The following is a 14,471-nucleotide window of genomic DNA, read 5'->3' as shown; positions in this document are numbered from 1 at the left end:
AGACTCACTCATCCCGATTGGAGTGCCGTAATTACCCACTAGAAACCACCAAATGGTTTTCTGGTGTACAGGAAACCATTTGGCATGTCACTCAGTGTAGAGTCACCCACAGGCAGAAGTATGAGGAAAAAATAAAGGAAAGAAAGACAGAAGAGGGAGTGTAAAGTCACCCTTAGGCAGAGGGATGAGGAAAGAATGAAGGAAAGAAAGACAGAAGAGGATGGAGTGAAAGAAGGATGGAGGAGAGGAAAGGGCAGACACCCGAGAGCAGCACTACATCGAGTGAGTGGACGGCGAGTGACCCCACCTACAACCCTATATATATATATATATATATATATATATATATATATAAATATATATATATATATATATATATATATATATATATATATATATATAGAGAGAGAGAGAGAGAGAGAGAGAGAGAGAGAGAGAGAGATTGATAGATAGATAGATAGATATAGATATAGATATATATATATATATAGATAGATAGATAGATAGACAGATAGATAGATATCAACTGTTTCCCCGTACCATGAGATCATAATCTTAAAACTTTATATTTTTTTTAAGTACTATATTGAGAAAAAAAAAATGGTGTGTGTTCACAGTATTAACCTACTTATGACATACAGCAAGTGAGCTACGCTCGTAGGATTGGACGTGTCTCTCCTTACCTAATTGTTCTTACCTAATTGTATCTTTACAGAAATGAGTCAAGCTCGTACTGTCCCATGTCTTAAACCATTTTTATCATACATCTCCTTAAATTTATGAATTGTTTTGGCACACACTATTTCATTCGGTAGTGCATTCCACTGATCAATTGCCCTATTTGGGAAACTAAATTTCCTTGCGTCTTTATCGCCTCTCTTTTTCTGCAGTTTTTTGCAGTGTCCTCTTGCTGATTCTTCCCCATAGGTTATATATTCATTTATGTCTATTTTCTCCTTCCCTGATGTGCATTTATATAGCATAATCATGTCTCCTCTTTTCCTTCTCTACTGTAGTGTTGGCAGATTCAGTTTTTCTAGTCTTTCTCCATAGCTTAAATCCCTTAAGTTTGGTATCCATCTTGTAGCGGCCCTTTGAACTTTTTCGATCTTATCTATGTGTTTCTTGAGCCCTTTGAACTTTTTCGATCTTTGTGTCTCTTGAGATGAGGATTCCAGACTACTGATGCATACTCCAGGGTTGGTCTGATGAATGATGTTATTATCTTCCTCATCATGTCTTCATTTATGTATGTTAATGCTATTCTCATATTTGCAAGCAGTGTATACATGATCCGTACCCTCTCACTTATGTGGTCAGCCGGAGATAGTCTGTTATTGATAATCACACCTAAGTCCTTCTCTCTTTCTGATATGTGTACGGTTTTACTTCCTGACTCATAATCCCAATCTGGTCGTTTCCCACTTTTACCAAACTTGATTACATGACGTTTGTCCACATTGAATTCCATTTGCCATGTATTACTCCATTGATGAAGTTTATCTAATTCTTCTTGTAGCTCTTTACAAGAGTCTGTGTTAGTAATTCTCCTTTGTATTTTTATATCAGCAGCAAACATATTTAAATAGCTTTCATGTCCAGTGTTACTATCTTTATAATTTATACGCACTAAAAACATAATTGGTGCCAGCACTGAGCCCCTCCACTAGTCACTTCCCTTCATGATGAGTAATATCCTCTCAGTATTGTTCTCATTTCCTTTTTTCTGAGAAAATCTTGCATCGAACAGTACAGTTTGCCCCGGATTCCTCCTTGATGGTACAGTTTCCATAAAAGTATTTGGTGCCATACTCTGTGAAATGCTTTCTTAAAATCTAGTTAGATACTGTCCACCCATCCTTCTCTTTTCTGTAATGTTTCTGTAAATCAATCATGGTAGCTTAATAGATTAGTAACACATGATTTTCCCTTTCTAAAACCAAACTGCCTTTCTGTTATCATATTGTGTTCTTCTAGATGGTTTACCCCTTGACCGAAGGATTCCTTGAATATTAAGGTTAATGGTCTACTTAACTCCTTTGCACATTCATGTAGCACCCAACATGAAATTTCGTCTGGATCATTTGCTTTTCCTTTGCCTAATTTACTTAACTCCTCTTGTATTTATTTTTCTGATATTTGTATATCTGACAATATGCTTGGGCATGCATGTTCCACATTATTCCTCTCAAAATTATTTTCCTCTGTAAAAACTGATTGGAAATTCTTATTCAGTGCTTCACAAATATCTTTCTCTTGTGTATAGAGGATCCTTTCATCCGTAATGAATTGTATTTTATCTTTTACTTTGGTTCTGCTTGGGATATAGCTGAAAAATAGCTTTGGTTGATCACTACTTTTGTTTATGATGTCATCCTCAAACAGTTTTTGGACTTCTCTCCTTATTGTTGTGTATTCGTTTCTTGCCTGTTTATAGATGTTGTATGTCCTCTCAGTATTGTGTTTTCTGTATCTATTCCACAACAAGTCTCTATTTTCTTTTGATCTTTTACATTCTTTATTAAACCATTCCTTTATTTTCATTTCTGTCCATTTGTGCCGAGGGATGTAATTTTGGACTCCTGTTTCATGAAGTTCATAGAGTTTTCGATATATAACATTTAAATCTTGTCCTCTAAGCTGTTTTTTCCAATGTATTTCAAAGAAGTATTTCTTTAGGTCATGATAGTTGCCCTTTCTGTAGTTAATGCTCTTTTTGTAACTTTCGTTGCTATTAACTATGTCATATGCAGTCCTGAAGTTGTAATTTAATACTGCATGGTCATTTTTGCCGAATGGAGGATGACACTTAATATTGTCAATATAGTTTTCTTGCCTCGTAAATATAAGATCTAGTAGCCTACTGATGGTACGTCAGGTCCTCTTTTTCTGGTGCTTTCTTTTGCAAGTGTGTGTGTGTGTGTGTTAAACTCTTGAATACTGAATTGCTCAACTTTGTGCAAGTAGGATAACATGAAGATCACTATCTGTATGCATGTTGTGTTTCTAAGTGAAATGATGCTCTAAACCAATTATTAAAGTTCATATGAAAAAATCATCTGTAAAGATATATTTACTTATATATATAAATTATAACAGTAATAAAGGTACCTCAACACTATGGACAACAAGCAGTTCTTCATCATCTGTGAAGAGAGAAGGAAGAGTCTGCCTTACAAACAGCAAGCCAGCTTCTGAAATAATGAAATAGTAATAGGACTAGAATGAACATAAATTGCAATAAAATTGCAAGAAAGTAAAATTCGAGTGTGAATCAGAGTAAAATTGCGAGTCAGAGGAAAACAATTAAATTGTGAGAAATGAATGCCAATAATGAATGCGTTGACAAGGCAGATTATTACTTGAATGGCTGAAAGAAACCGTGCTGCTTGGAAACCCGCCATTAGGTGAATAAGGCTGATACATGCATTTATGTGTAAGGCCTTTCAAAATGAAATGGAATGAAACTTTTGGTGATGTGAGTTCACAAGTCTAAATTTTTGCATAGTTTAACTTTCCTGGAGGTCAACCCACCCAACATCACCTCCAATTTGGTACAATGGATGGGGTTCAGGTTGAGGGATAATGTCCTCCGTAAAACGTCACAAGCTCACTATGCTTGAAAATCTGTTTGTATAATAAGTAATGGAGGTGACATCAGGTGGTTAAATACTGGAATGTGTCATTACAAGGAAAAAACATACTGTATGAATGGCGACTGATTATGTATTGCTTAGTAACCACAATTTCTCAGGTTTCAGTTCTATTCTATTAAAGATCAGTAGAACTGAATTTCAGATGTACAGGTACAGAATTTCCGTACTTTGCCAACAGTCATAAAACAACACCTTTCTTGTTTCCAATACTTTGTATGAGTATTCCAATATTAAAATATAGTCGGAATACCAAGCTCACTAGTGTACAAGTGTATGACATTGTGGTGGCGCCAGTCTGGGAGGCCAAGCCAGACTTTGTTGTGCTCAACGACTGAATCTGTAGGGAGCCTATGTCCAGAACCTCTGCAAGGAGAGATGGATAGAAAAGACAATAAAATATTAACAAACCTCTTGTTTTTTTCTTCACTAGGAGTGCTTTCTGTGTCCTCAAGATATTCTGAATGAAATACGTTGAACTTTTTGCATCGAGTTTTTGTGAATTTCATAAGATCGGCGAGTGAAGAGCTAAGCTTGTTCCATGTTCTTTCATCGGGACTTAAGTTGGCACAACGCTTGGCTTCATCTGCTAGCTGAAATAAATTATAACCAAAGTTGGATACTGTAATAACTATAATTTCCTAACTGTTTGTATTATACATACATGTGCAGAGGATAAATTAATACCGAATGCCAAAAGGGATATGCAGTATATGTAAAGCAAGTGAGAGGAAAACTGTTAGTGGAAGACCATCACCAATGGTTTGGGAGAGGAAAGTGGAACAATGTACGGTGAAAAACTTATGGCAAAAAGGATTCCAATTTGTAACCCTGGTAAAAGAAGTGTGGACACTAACATGAAAGTGTTTCAGCAATGGCCATGGATTTCCCAAGAGAAAACAATGTTTTGGAGACGATGATGACGATAAAAACCTAAGATAAATAAGTACTGTAATATAGTTCAGTACTTACAAAGTTCCTGTTCCTTAAAACAGGAAAATTTGAAAGAACATCTTCTACATAAAAAGAAGGATTGTAAACCATCTTTTTCCTGAAGGCATAGGTTCTATCCATTTTCCTGCATATAAGGTTGTTATCTTCGTCAGCTTTTCTTGCCTCGGCTTGAAGAATATCCAAGTGACTGCGTACAGTTGTCTCATCCTCTTCTGGCTGTACTGGATCAATCTGAAGGAGGGAGTTAGTATTCTACTGCTGTAACATGATGCCATAAATAGTGTACATACATTTCTTTACATTTATAAAAGTTAGACAAAATTACATGCATTAAAGGGAGTCAGTTATTATATGCCACTATGTATAAGCCTGTAAAGGCAAAATGATTTCAGTATTGTGAGTCATATGGAATGCATGACATACATTGCATAAAGTTAATACAGGTACTGTACTCTGAGTGAATGATTCAGTATAAATTTTACAAGAGGATTTACTAGTACAGGTTTATACTACTTGAGGCTTGAAGCACTTTCTAAGACTCTGACTATCTTCTCTAGCTTCATTTTTTTCCCTCTTCTTGCTCGGCCAGGACCTCCAAACTTGTTTTTCAGATACTAGATAGCATCAGACTGAAGTGGACCCCTAATTGTCTTCATTTTGTATATCAAAGAACCTTTACAGCAATCCTGCAAAAAGGTTACGGACTTCAGATTTTAGGGTGGTATAGCTTCAGTATTTGATACCCGATCATCCAGTGTTTCTGAATTCTGAATATTCTACTGTGCAGAACCTGCGAATACTGCCCGAATTAAAATGGGTTTGAAATCCAGCAAGGGCATGTGATGACAAATTATCCTCCAGTATGACCTGAAGTTTAGCCACAAGCTTGACCTGCTCTGATCCATTAAGAGTAATGTTGATTCCTTCTTGCAGAGCATGCAAGTCATTTAACAGAGGCTCAAACACATTCTTATAAGTGGGATCATATAACCTCAAGACGTTAACGTCTCACAAGCAAACACAGAAATATCTTATTATCTTTACTTCTATATCTTACTGGTAGATTTCCAATTGTAAGATACACTGCAGTAAGTTTGTGCTTCCCTCGCTTGGGTCCAATGGGGTTGCATAACTCGAACTCATTAAGATAATGATGAAGTTGAAGAACTATGGATGCATTACCAGCACAACAGTCATACAGTATATCAGCATCCTGGTTTAAGTGCACATTTGATTGCAGTATATTAAACACATCTCTTCTTGTTATTACAGTTTTCGGTAAGTCAGTGATGGGAATGTTATGAAATTTTGATTCTTTATCACGGCTAGCTAAAATATATTCTGTCGCCGCTACAAATGGAAAATGCCCTTTTACAAAAGTTTTTAATTTAAACTTGGAATCTAATTTCAGGTTATTCTGATTAAACACTGTTCTCTCACCAAGAACTTTTGAAAAAGTTTCTGAATCTAATGAATTGGCACCAAGTTCAGCAAGTCCTTTCTCAGTTAATGACTTATAATATTCTGAGTATTTTACAAGAAAATTTGCTTCAGAAACAAGAGAATCTTGTACAACATCAAGAAGTATGTGTTTTTCTTTTATATTCATAATAAGTGAAGCAAAATGTTTCCTGAAAGTATGAGTGTCATATGTGTCTCTGATCTTAATGTTAGCGCATATGTCCATTTCTTCATGAGCATTGTTATCTTCTGAAGTGTCACTAAGCTCAGCATCTCTTCCTTGTGCAGGTTCCAGTACAGGGGAAGGGGAACACTGAGGAAGATTAAAGAAAGAGAATGTTCCGTGATTCCTTAAGTTATGTTTTTGATAGTTTTGTACTGTTTTCAGTCTTTTCCTACATGAAGGGATGAGACAGGCTAAGTTAAGTCTTTCTCATGCTTATGAAATAATCTTAGGTACTTAATATATTGTGAAAAATTGTAGTTTGGCAAGTGACAGAGAGGACAGTTTAATTTATAATAGACCTTGGTTGACATGCTTCTCCATTATCTGGAAGGAATTAAATACTACCTGTTAATACTTACCAATAAACTTTGTCATAAGATCTTCAAGAAGGATAGACTGGAGTCAAGTGGCTACAGTATTATAGTCCCAGTCATATACTGTAGACATCTGTCATGAATCTGCAGGAAAATTATATTTTATATATAAATACAGATTATCAAAAGTGGAAACCATACAAATACAAAATAAGTTGTGTCACGTCTAACATTTTGCATCCTATGCATATAGGCATACATTACTAGTCAAAGTCCTGTTATCAAGAAAGTAACAGCCAGTGCCCAAAGGTCATGCTGGATTATCTAATATTCTGGATTTATTGGATGGCACAATAAATGCCGCAATAAAGTCTGGGTGATGCTATTTATCAACAGGGGTTCACCGGATAACAGCTAGTTTTTGCTTTCTGCCCGGATCCTGGATAAACTGGATATAAAAACAATATCCAGCCGGGCATTAATACCTTAAAGGGGAAAAAAATTCCAAAGAAAGTTAGGCTAGGCCAGTTAATGTTCTTACATAGCATGTTATCGATATTTACCCTAAGTGTATTCTAAAACTTTGATTTACGGTCATCCATAATAGGCTAGCATAATCAAAGCTAGGCTACCGATCATTAGCGGCTTGTCTGTAGGCATTGTGAAACTGCAGCACCCCCTATTTGCACCCGATATATATGTATAATATACATGTTTATTTATTTATACTTGTACGAGATATTTAATACAATTATCAATAATCCTTACACTAAATGTCAATGGCCATCCTTTCATTCTTGGAAAACAACAAAAATCCCTGTCTATGGAACTGTCTGCTCTAAAGTCCCAATGACGGGGCGTCCTCTTTGTTGTGCGCATGCGCACATTTCTTAGAGGCAAGCAGGGAGAGCACTGTGGCTCATGCAGCACTGATCTGAGTATCACTGAGGGAGGTAGTGTTTACGTGTCATCCTGTGTGGCGCTTACACACCATCTGCTATAAAATGAGTATTTGAATGTGATAAATTGTAGATGAGATATCATATTAATAGAGACTACACTTTGTATTCATTGTTTTTTTCCAGAAACATTATTGTGTTTAAGAATCTGATTTAATAATCATGGCCTCCTTGCTTCCCCAAGAAACAAATTCTGTGACAGTGAGTGAACTTCAACAACTTAAGTTTCACAGCTGTCTCTTCATGAGAAAGTTGTTAAAGACAGTGGCCGTCTCTCACATGATATTCAAATATCTCAGCCTGGAATAAACAACTATAAGAGGTTTATTCGTAGCTTGAATTCAGAATGGTACCAAAGGAAAACTTGGCTCTGTGGTTGTGAAGTACTGTAAAAAATGCATTATATTGTTTTCCATGTTTGTTGTTTGGAGGTGATGTAACATGAACAAAAGACGGCTTTAGAAACATAAACAAAATGAAAGAAAAACTTAAAACATGAAAAGTCAAAGAACTATAATGAAAATGTGTTTCAGTATCGCTTTTAGGATGCATAGATATTAAAGAAAAACTTAGTGAGGCCTAAAGACTTTCGATCAATGGGCATAACAGGAAGGTTAGCAAGAACAGTGAAATTTTATCCAAGATAGTTAATAGACTGCTTTACATTTTGTGGAAACTCTGAAATTCCTTTACGTGGACATGATCAAAATGATGATTCAGTAAATCCAGGTGTATTTAGGGGATTAATAAACTTTGCATCTATAGACCCAGATTTAAAGAACCATTTAGAAACCAGTACAGTCGCCAAAGGTGTTTCTAAGACTATTCAGAATGAGATACTTGACAGCCTGCTGCAAATATACCATGATGAGAAAAAGAAAGAGATTAAAGAAGTCTCATTTGTAGTTGTCATGGCTGATGATGCAACAGATGTTTCAGAACACACTCAAACGGTATTTCTTCTACAATATGTTCTGAATGAAGAAATATTTGAGTGTTATGGGGGATTCTTAATTCCAGAAAATCGAACTGCAGATGGCATATCAAAATGTATTCTAGAGCAGTTAGACATAATCCTTCAAGGAAATAGACAAAAACTGATAGCCCAGACATTTGATGGTGTAAATGCCATGAAAGGCATGAAAGGGTCATTCAGGCAAAAATACAAGCAGTTTATAAAACAGTAATGCACATTTCATTCACCATTATGCGTACCGACTGAATCTGATAATTAGAAATGCAGCAAGTATTAAGTGGGACTCAAGAATATTTTTCTTTAACATTTTGGCTATACCAACACTTTTCTCAAGATCACACAAACGTGTATCTATTCTCAATAAGCATATGAACGTCAGCATTCCGTGCCCATCCTCTACAAGGTGGAACTTTAACATACGGACCATTAACCAAGTTCATGAAAATTTGCAACCTTTAAAAGGCCGCCTTGACGAAATCCCGTCAACGTCAAATGCAGATCAAACCATTTCGGAAGCATCTGGAATGTTGTGCTACCTGAAAAATGAAAAAAATCATGTTCTGGTTAGAGCTTTTTCATCAGATTATGCCTCATGTTGAAGTAATTTACAACCAAATGCAGTCTCGAGAAACTGATATGTTTAAAGTATATGAATATATAATTGATTTCAAAACTACTATTTTAGAAAAAAGAACTCAAAGTACTGTGAGAATCCTTCAAAGATGCTCATGGTTGAAGCAAAGGAAGTATGTGACTACATATGTGTTGATATATAGCGGAGAGAGATTGTTTCACTAAACAATTAGTGGCTGCGAAATTTTTCATTAGTTCTAGGAATAAACTGCCAACAGAAGAGATAGCATTGACAACTGAAGCATATCCCGTGACTGACAAAGGAAAACTTGAAACTGAACTTAAAGTATTCTACAGTAGATCCGATACACATGAATATTGCAGGTTAACTGACCTGCTGAAATTTATCTTGGAAAATAATTTAGATGGTGTTCTTTGTGAAATTACGAAACTGATAAAAATCCCCTTGACAATTCGTATGACTGCATCAGAGCTTGAACACTGTTTTTCAACATAAAAAGAATAAAAATCTTTTCTGAGGAGCACTATGAATCAGGAAAGGCTAAATGAACTTGCAATAGTTTCAACAGAGAAGAATTTCTTTAACGGCCATCAAATCATCAAGGAGAAAGTTATTGACCATTTCACTCAAAATAGAACAAGAAGAATGGATTTTATTTTTAAATAAATTTGAATCAAGCCTGACTGGAGTATTTAATAGGTGTTAAATAATTATTTTTTTTAATTTTTATGGATACTTTCAGTAATCATTTTATTTACCGTGTATATATATATATATATATAAATATCTATATATATATTTATATATATATATATATATATATATATATATCATCATCATCATCCGTGCCGTTGAGGTCCACTGCAGGACCGGCCTATCCCTACCGAAGCAGGGACGATACAGCCAATGTATCTCAACCCAGTGGCTTAGGCTGTCTGGTTGAGGCTGTATGTAGGGTTAAAATTGCTTGTGAGTATGATTTTAGTGTTGTAGTGGCTTTGGATGTGTGTGTAGTGTATGAACCAAGTGTAATCGGCCCGCCTTAAGCTGATTGGGTGCAAGCATACTAGTATGCGACACTGGTTCAACCACAGCACCCCTTGTGTCCGCCAAAGTAGCAAGTGGCTTGGTGAACGTTTCCCAGCCCACAAGGCCCTGGGTCTAATATAACATAAATCCATCAGCAGAGTCAACAATGTTAATGACATTAGGCCTAACTAGTGACTAGTTGAAACCAGGGGCAGGTAACAAAGACGATTTGATTTTCCATAAATAGGGCATCATACCTGGCATGAACTTTTGTTGCTGTGGTGGTTGGGACGTTTGAGGGTGTAGGCTAGACTAGTAGACGGCGACACGGCCGATGTCACCCTGGCGATTATAGGCAGCATTATTTCAAAGCACTGGTGAACCAAAAGCGCCGACAACTCCGCTGGAAGAGACGAAGTTGGTGCAAGGGTTGCAGGGCTGTAGTTGGTTCTTGGTTTTGGAGTAAGAGCTGTGACTGAGAAGGTGCCTGTATGAGCTCTTCCTGAAGAAGTAGTTGTAGTAGTTCCCCAGGCAGTCTGGCCGAACAGCCTCGAGTCCCCAAGGAAGGCCATGGCCGAGACCTAGCTTTCCCACAGAATTCTCAAGGAGTGTATGTTGTGTTGTTGGTGTAGGTGATTGTGTGCAATGCAGTCTTCCATAATATGCTTAATAGTATGGGGTGCTGTGTTGCATTCTGGACATGCATCAGCAACGGAGTCATCCAGCCTCTTCTGGTAACTTAGGGCTGGATTGTGCCCACATCTCAGCCTGGCCAGTTGGACCCTGTCTTCACGAGGGAGATAGGATTCAGTGGGATGGATATCAGGAGGCCGTGCATGCAGTTGTGTGTTGTCTTTAAGTGACTGAATGGAGCGGCATGTGATATGAGTATGGATATGCTTGTGGAAGCTGGTCTGAGGCAGGCGAGTGGGTAGAGATGACAATGTTTGTGAATAATATCGTGTGCTGGGTGTTGTTTTGATGTTCCTTGGTATGTGTGGATGTGCTGCCATGTTGTGTAGTGGATGTTGTGGGTTTGTGGAGGCTGCGGCAAGAATTTGGTTGCCTCTCATGTCTAGGTGACCCTTGACTTTGAGGACTTTGGTATCTTGATGTACGTGGTATGTGGGTGTAGTAGCTGTGCAGCCTGTGTTTATATTTATGGCCTTGTTCTGTGTGGTCTATAGAGTGTTGTAGTGTGTTTTAGTGAGGTTGGGAACCCAAGCAGGGCTTGCATAATTCATCATTGAACGTATATATTGTTTGCATACTGTGGTTTCTTTGTTGTGTTCAAATGTTGTGTGGGCAAATGACCTCAAGGCGTTGGGTCTTGGTGTTATTTTATTTTTAATGTTTTTGTTGTGTTGTTTAAATGACACTGATGTATTGTATGTTACACCAAGAATTTTGGGTGTGTGTACGTGTGTGGTAGGGGAGTGTTGTCATGGTGAGGTGTGGAATGTGACTGTGTTCTGCTGTCTAGTTTGTGAGAAGGGTCACTGTAGATTTGGCTGGGGCTATTTTGAGCCTGTTTGTGGTGAACCATTTGTGAAGTGTGCTGAGGTAAGGTTGGAGGATGTGTGCAGCTGTGTTTGTGTTTTGGTGTGTACATGTGAGTGTTATGTCATCTGCATAGGAAGCTGTGTATCTATGGTGTGTGGGGTGTGGGTATGTCATGCATGTATAGGTTAAAGAGTGTAGGGGACAAAACAGATCCTTGGGGGACACTATTTGTGAAGTTTCTGAAGTCTGAAGACTGACTGGCAAATGTTACATGTGCACATCTGCCTACTAAGTAGTTTGTCAGCCATCTTTTTTGTGTTATTGTTCATGTTGTGTTGAATATTGTGTTTGTGAGGTGGTGGCGGGGGATGGCATCAAAACTTTTGCTAATGTCTAGTATGACTAGGAGTGTTCTGTGTGGTGGCCCAGCTGAATTCATGCCATCAAAAACTCTCTGTGTAAGGATTGTGAGAAGGAGCTTTGTGAAGTGTAGTGGCCTAAAGCCATGTTGTGATTGGTCTAGGGGGGTTTGAGGTGTAACTAGTTGTAGTACCAGTCATTCACTGGCTTTAGAGGGGGTGAAGAGAAGTGTGATGGGGCAGTGTGAAGAAGGTAACGTGGGGTCTTTGGTGGGTTTAGGGATAGTGATGATAATGCCATGCTTCCAGATGTTGCGTATTGTGTAGTGTAAGAAGCTGTAGTTTGAAATGTTGGTGAGTGATTGTATGCCTTGTGGTCCAAGGTGTTTAAGGTGAATATTGCTTATGTTGTCTGGTCCACAGGCAGATGAGTGCTTAAGGTTGCTGATGATGTGCTTTGTCTGGTTGTAAGTGAAAGGTGCGTAGTCTGGGTCTGTGGGGAACTGTTACGTCGGATGATACGTCGGTCGTTGCGATGGGTGTTTAGATGGCTGACATGTGAAAAGTGATTGATGAGAGAATTTATTTTTGTTTGTTTGAAGATATCGTGTCGGCCGTTGTGATGGCAGCGTGTGATTGTGTAGTGTTGATGTTGGAGAGTGTGATGCTGTTCAGTGTTTTGTAGAGTTTGCTGATGTTTGTCTTGTGATCAAGTGTTTGGAGATAATTCTTCCAATTTAGTGTTTGCTGTTCGGATATTGTTTATTTGAATGTTGAGTTCTTTGTTGTACGGTGTCTTGTGCATGGAGTGTTGGGAAGTGTCGTGGTGTGTTCCGTTGATTGATGATGCCTTTAACAGTGTTGTAGGTCTCGAGACTGTTCTTGGTCTCGAGACCAGTCTCGAGACCAGTTTTATGTGGTCTTGGTCTTGATATTGGCCACGCTTGACCTGGTCGTGGTCTTGATCTTGGTCTCGAAGCTTCTGGTCTCGGAGTTTTGGCTCGAGACCAGGTCGAGACCAGCATTACAAAGTGCATCGTGGCGAGGGGAAGGTCGGAATTTATGATTATACACAGAGAAAAATCATGGCTGATTCGATTCACGGCACGCCATACAGCGTTGTACTGTTTATAGACACTGCCTGGCTAGTGCTACGGTGATGATGCATGAGCTGAGCCCTGCAAGCACCGATGGAGTGCGTGCGAGTCGAGAGAGCATGAATGACGTGGCCATTCTCGCAGTGATAATCTCCGTTTGCACATACGCGTGTTTGAAGCTCTGTTCACCTCCGCATACTTCATATACGTGTATGGTGTATACAGTCCCCGCATCCTTCGTACACGTGCACCACAGGTTTAGCTAGTTCGATCGGAAAACGTAACCACAAAAATTTCTAGTTTCGTATGCTTGTTTCTTCATGCCAATGAAGCAATGAAAAGCATAAATATTTTACCTAGATGTTCAGTTGTTCACGGATATTAAATTTTGTAACTATAAATCCTCCCTTACAGAGGTGTAGCCAGGATTTTGGAGCAATGGGGGCTAAGTCAGACATCAGTGGCTTCCAGCCTTTTGAGTTATGACCCTTCAGAGCTTCCAATGGCTATCACGGAGGCCTGCAGTGACTTCAGTGACCTTTTTAGAAGAAATCAGAATATTTTCTAATGTTTCACAGCCACCCTCGCATTTCATACAACTTATTCACCTATGAGCAGGGTGCCATGGCCATGTGGTCTAATGGCATTTCTAGCCCCACTAAAGTGGGGGGGCCACCTGGGGACCGATAAATCATCTGTAGTAGCAAGAGGGGCAGTGAGCAGACTCAATTGAGGGGCCCCTATCAAGGAGGAAAGTTAGTGAAAACTGTTCTCTTAAACAAATAGTGAGTACGACCGTAAGAAGCATTTAGAGCACTTATGGAAGTGAAATATATATTTTATATTTACGAAAATTTTTAGCTTCCCACTTCTGTATCCCGAAACCCCTTCGGTCTCTTATGTAATTATCCTGAAAAGTAGGTAGTCCCCCTCGACCGTTCACGGGAAATGAAAAATGAGTATGTTGTGTATGGAACATTTGGGCATGGGTAAATCTAGGAGAGAAGTGCGAAAATTAGTCTTCTGAAAACCAGCTTTCACATGAGGAAGATACAGCTATCCATGAGTGCGATGGCACTGGCAAAGCATGCAACACTATACATTATAACTTCAAAACCGTACTTTCAAAGTTTAAAAACTTAAACAGCTTTCAAAAGCCGTAACATCGGTGTGCATGGCCGTAGAGAGCTATGACCACGCCCTGGGGTGCCTGGAAAACGTTTGACAAGGGCCAGAAAAAGAAGCAAAAGTGTCGCAGTTCTGGTGTGGGCCCTGTTCCCTCCATACTCTTGAGTTTTGTCCACAGAAATTATCCCCATTGCCCTCTTCTCTCTTTCATTCTTCT

This window comes from Coenobita brevimanus, chromosome 30 (genome assembly GCF_032717465.1).
Source record: "Coenobita brevimanus isolate Jiangsu-jjx chromosome 30, ASM3271746v2, whole genome shotgun sequence".
NCBI classification, from domain to species: Eukaryota; Metazoa; Arthropoda; class Malacostraca; order Decapoda; family Coenobitidae; genus Coenobita; species Coenobita brevimanus.
Note: the sequence above shows the minus strand (reverse complement) of the source record.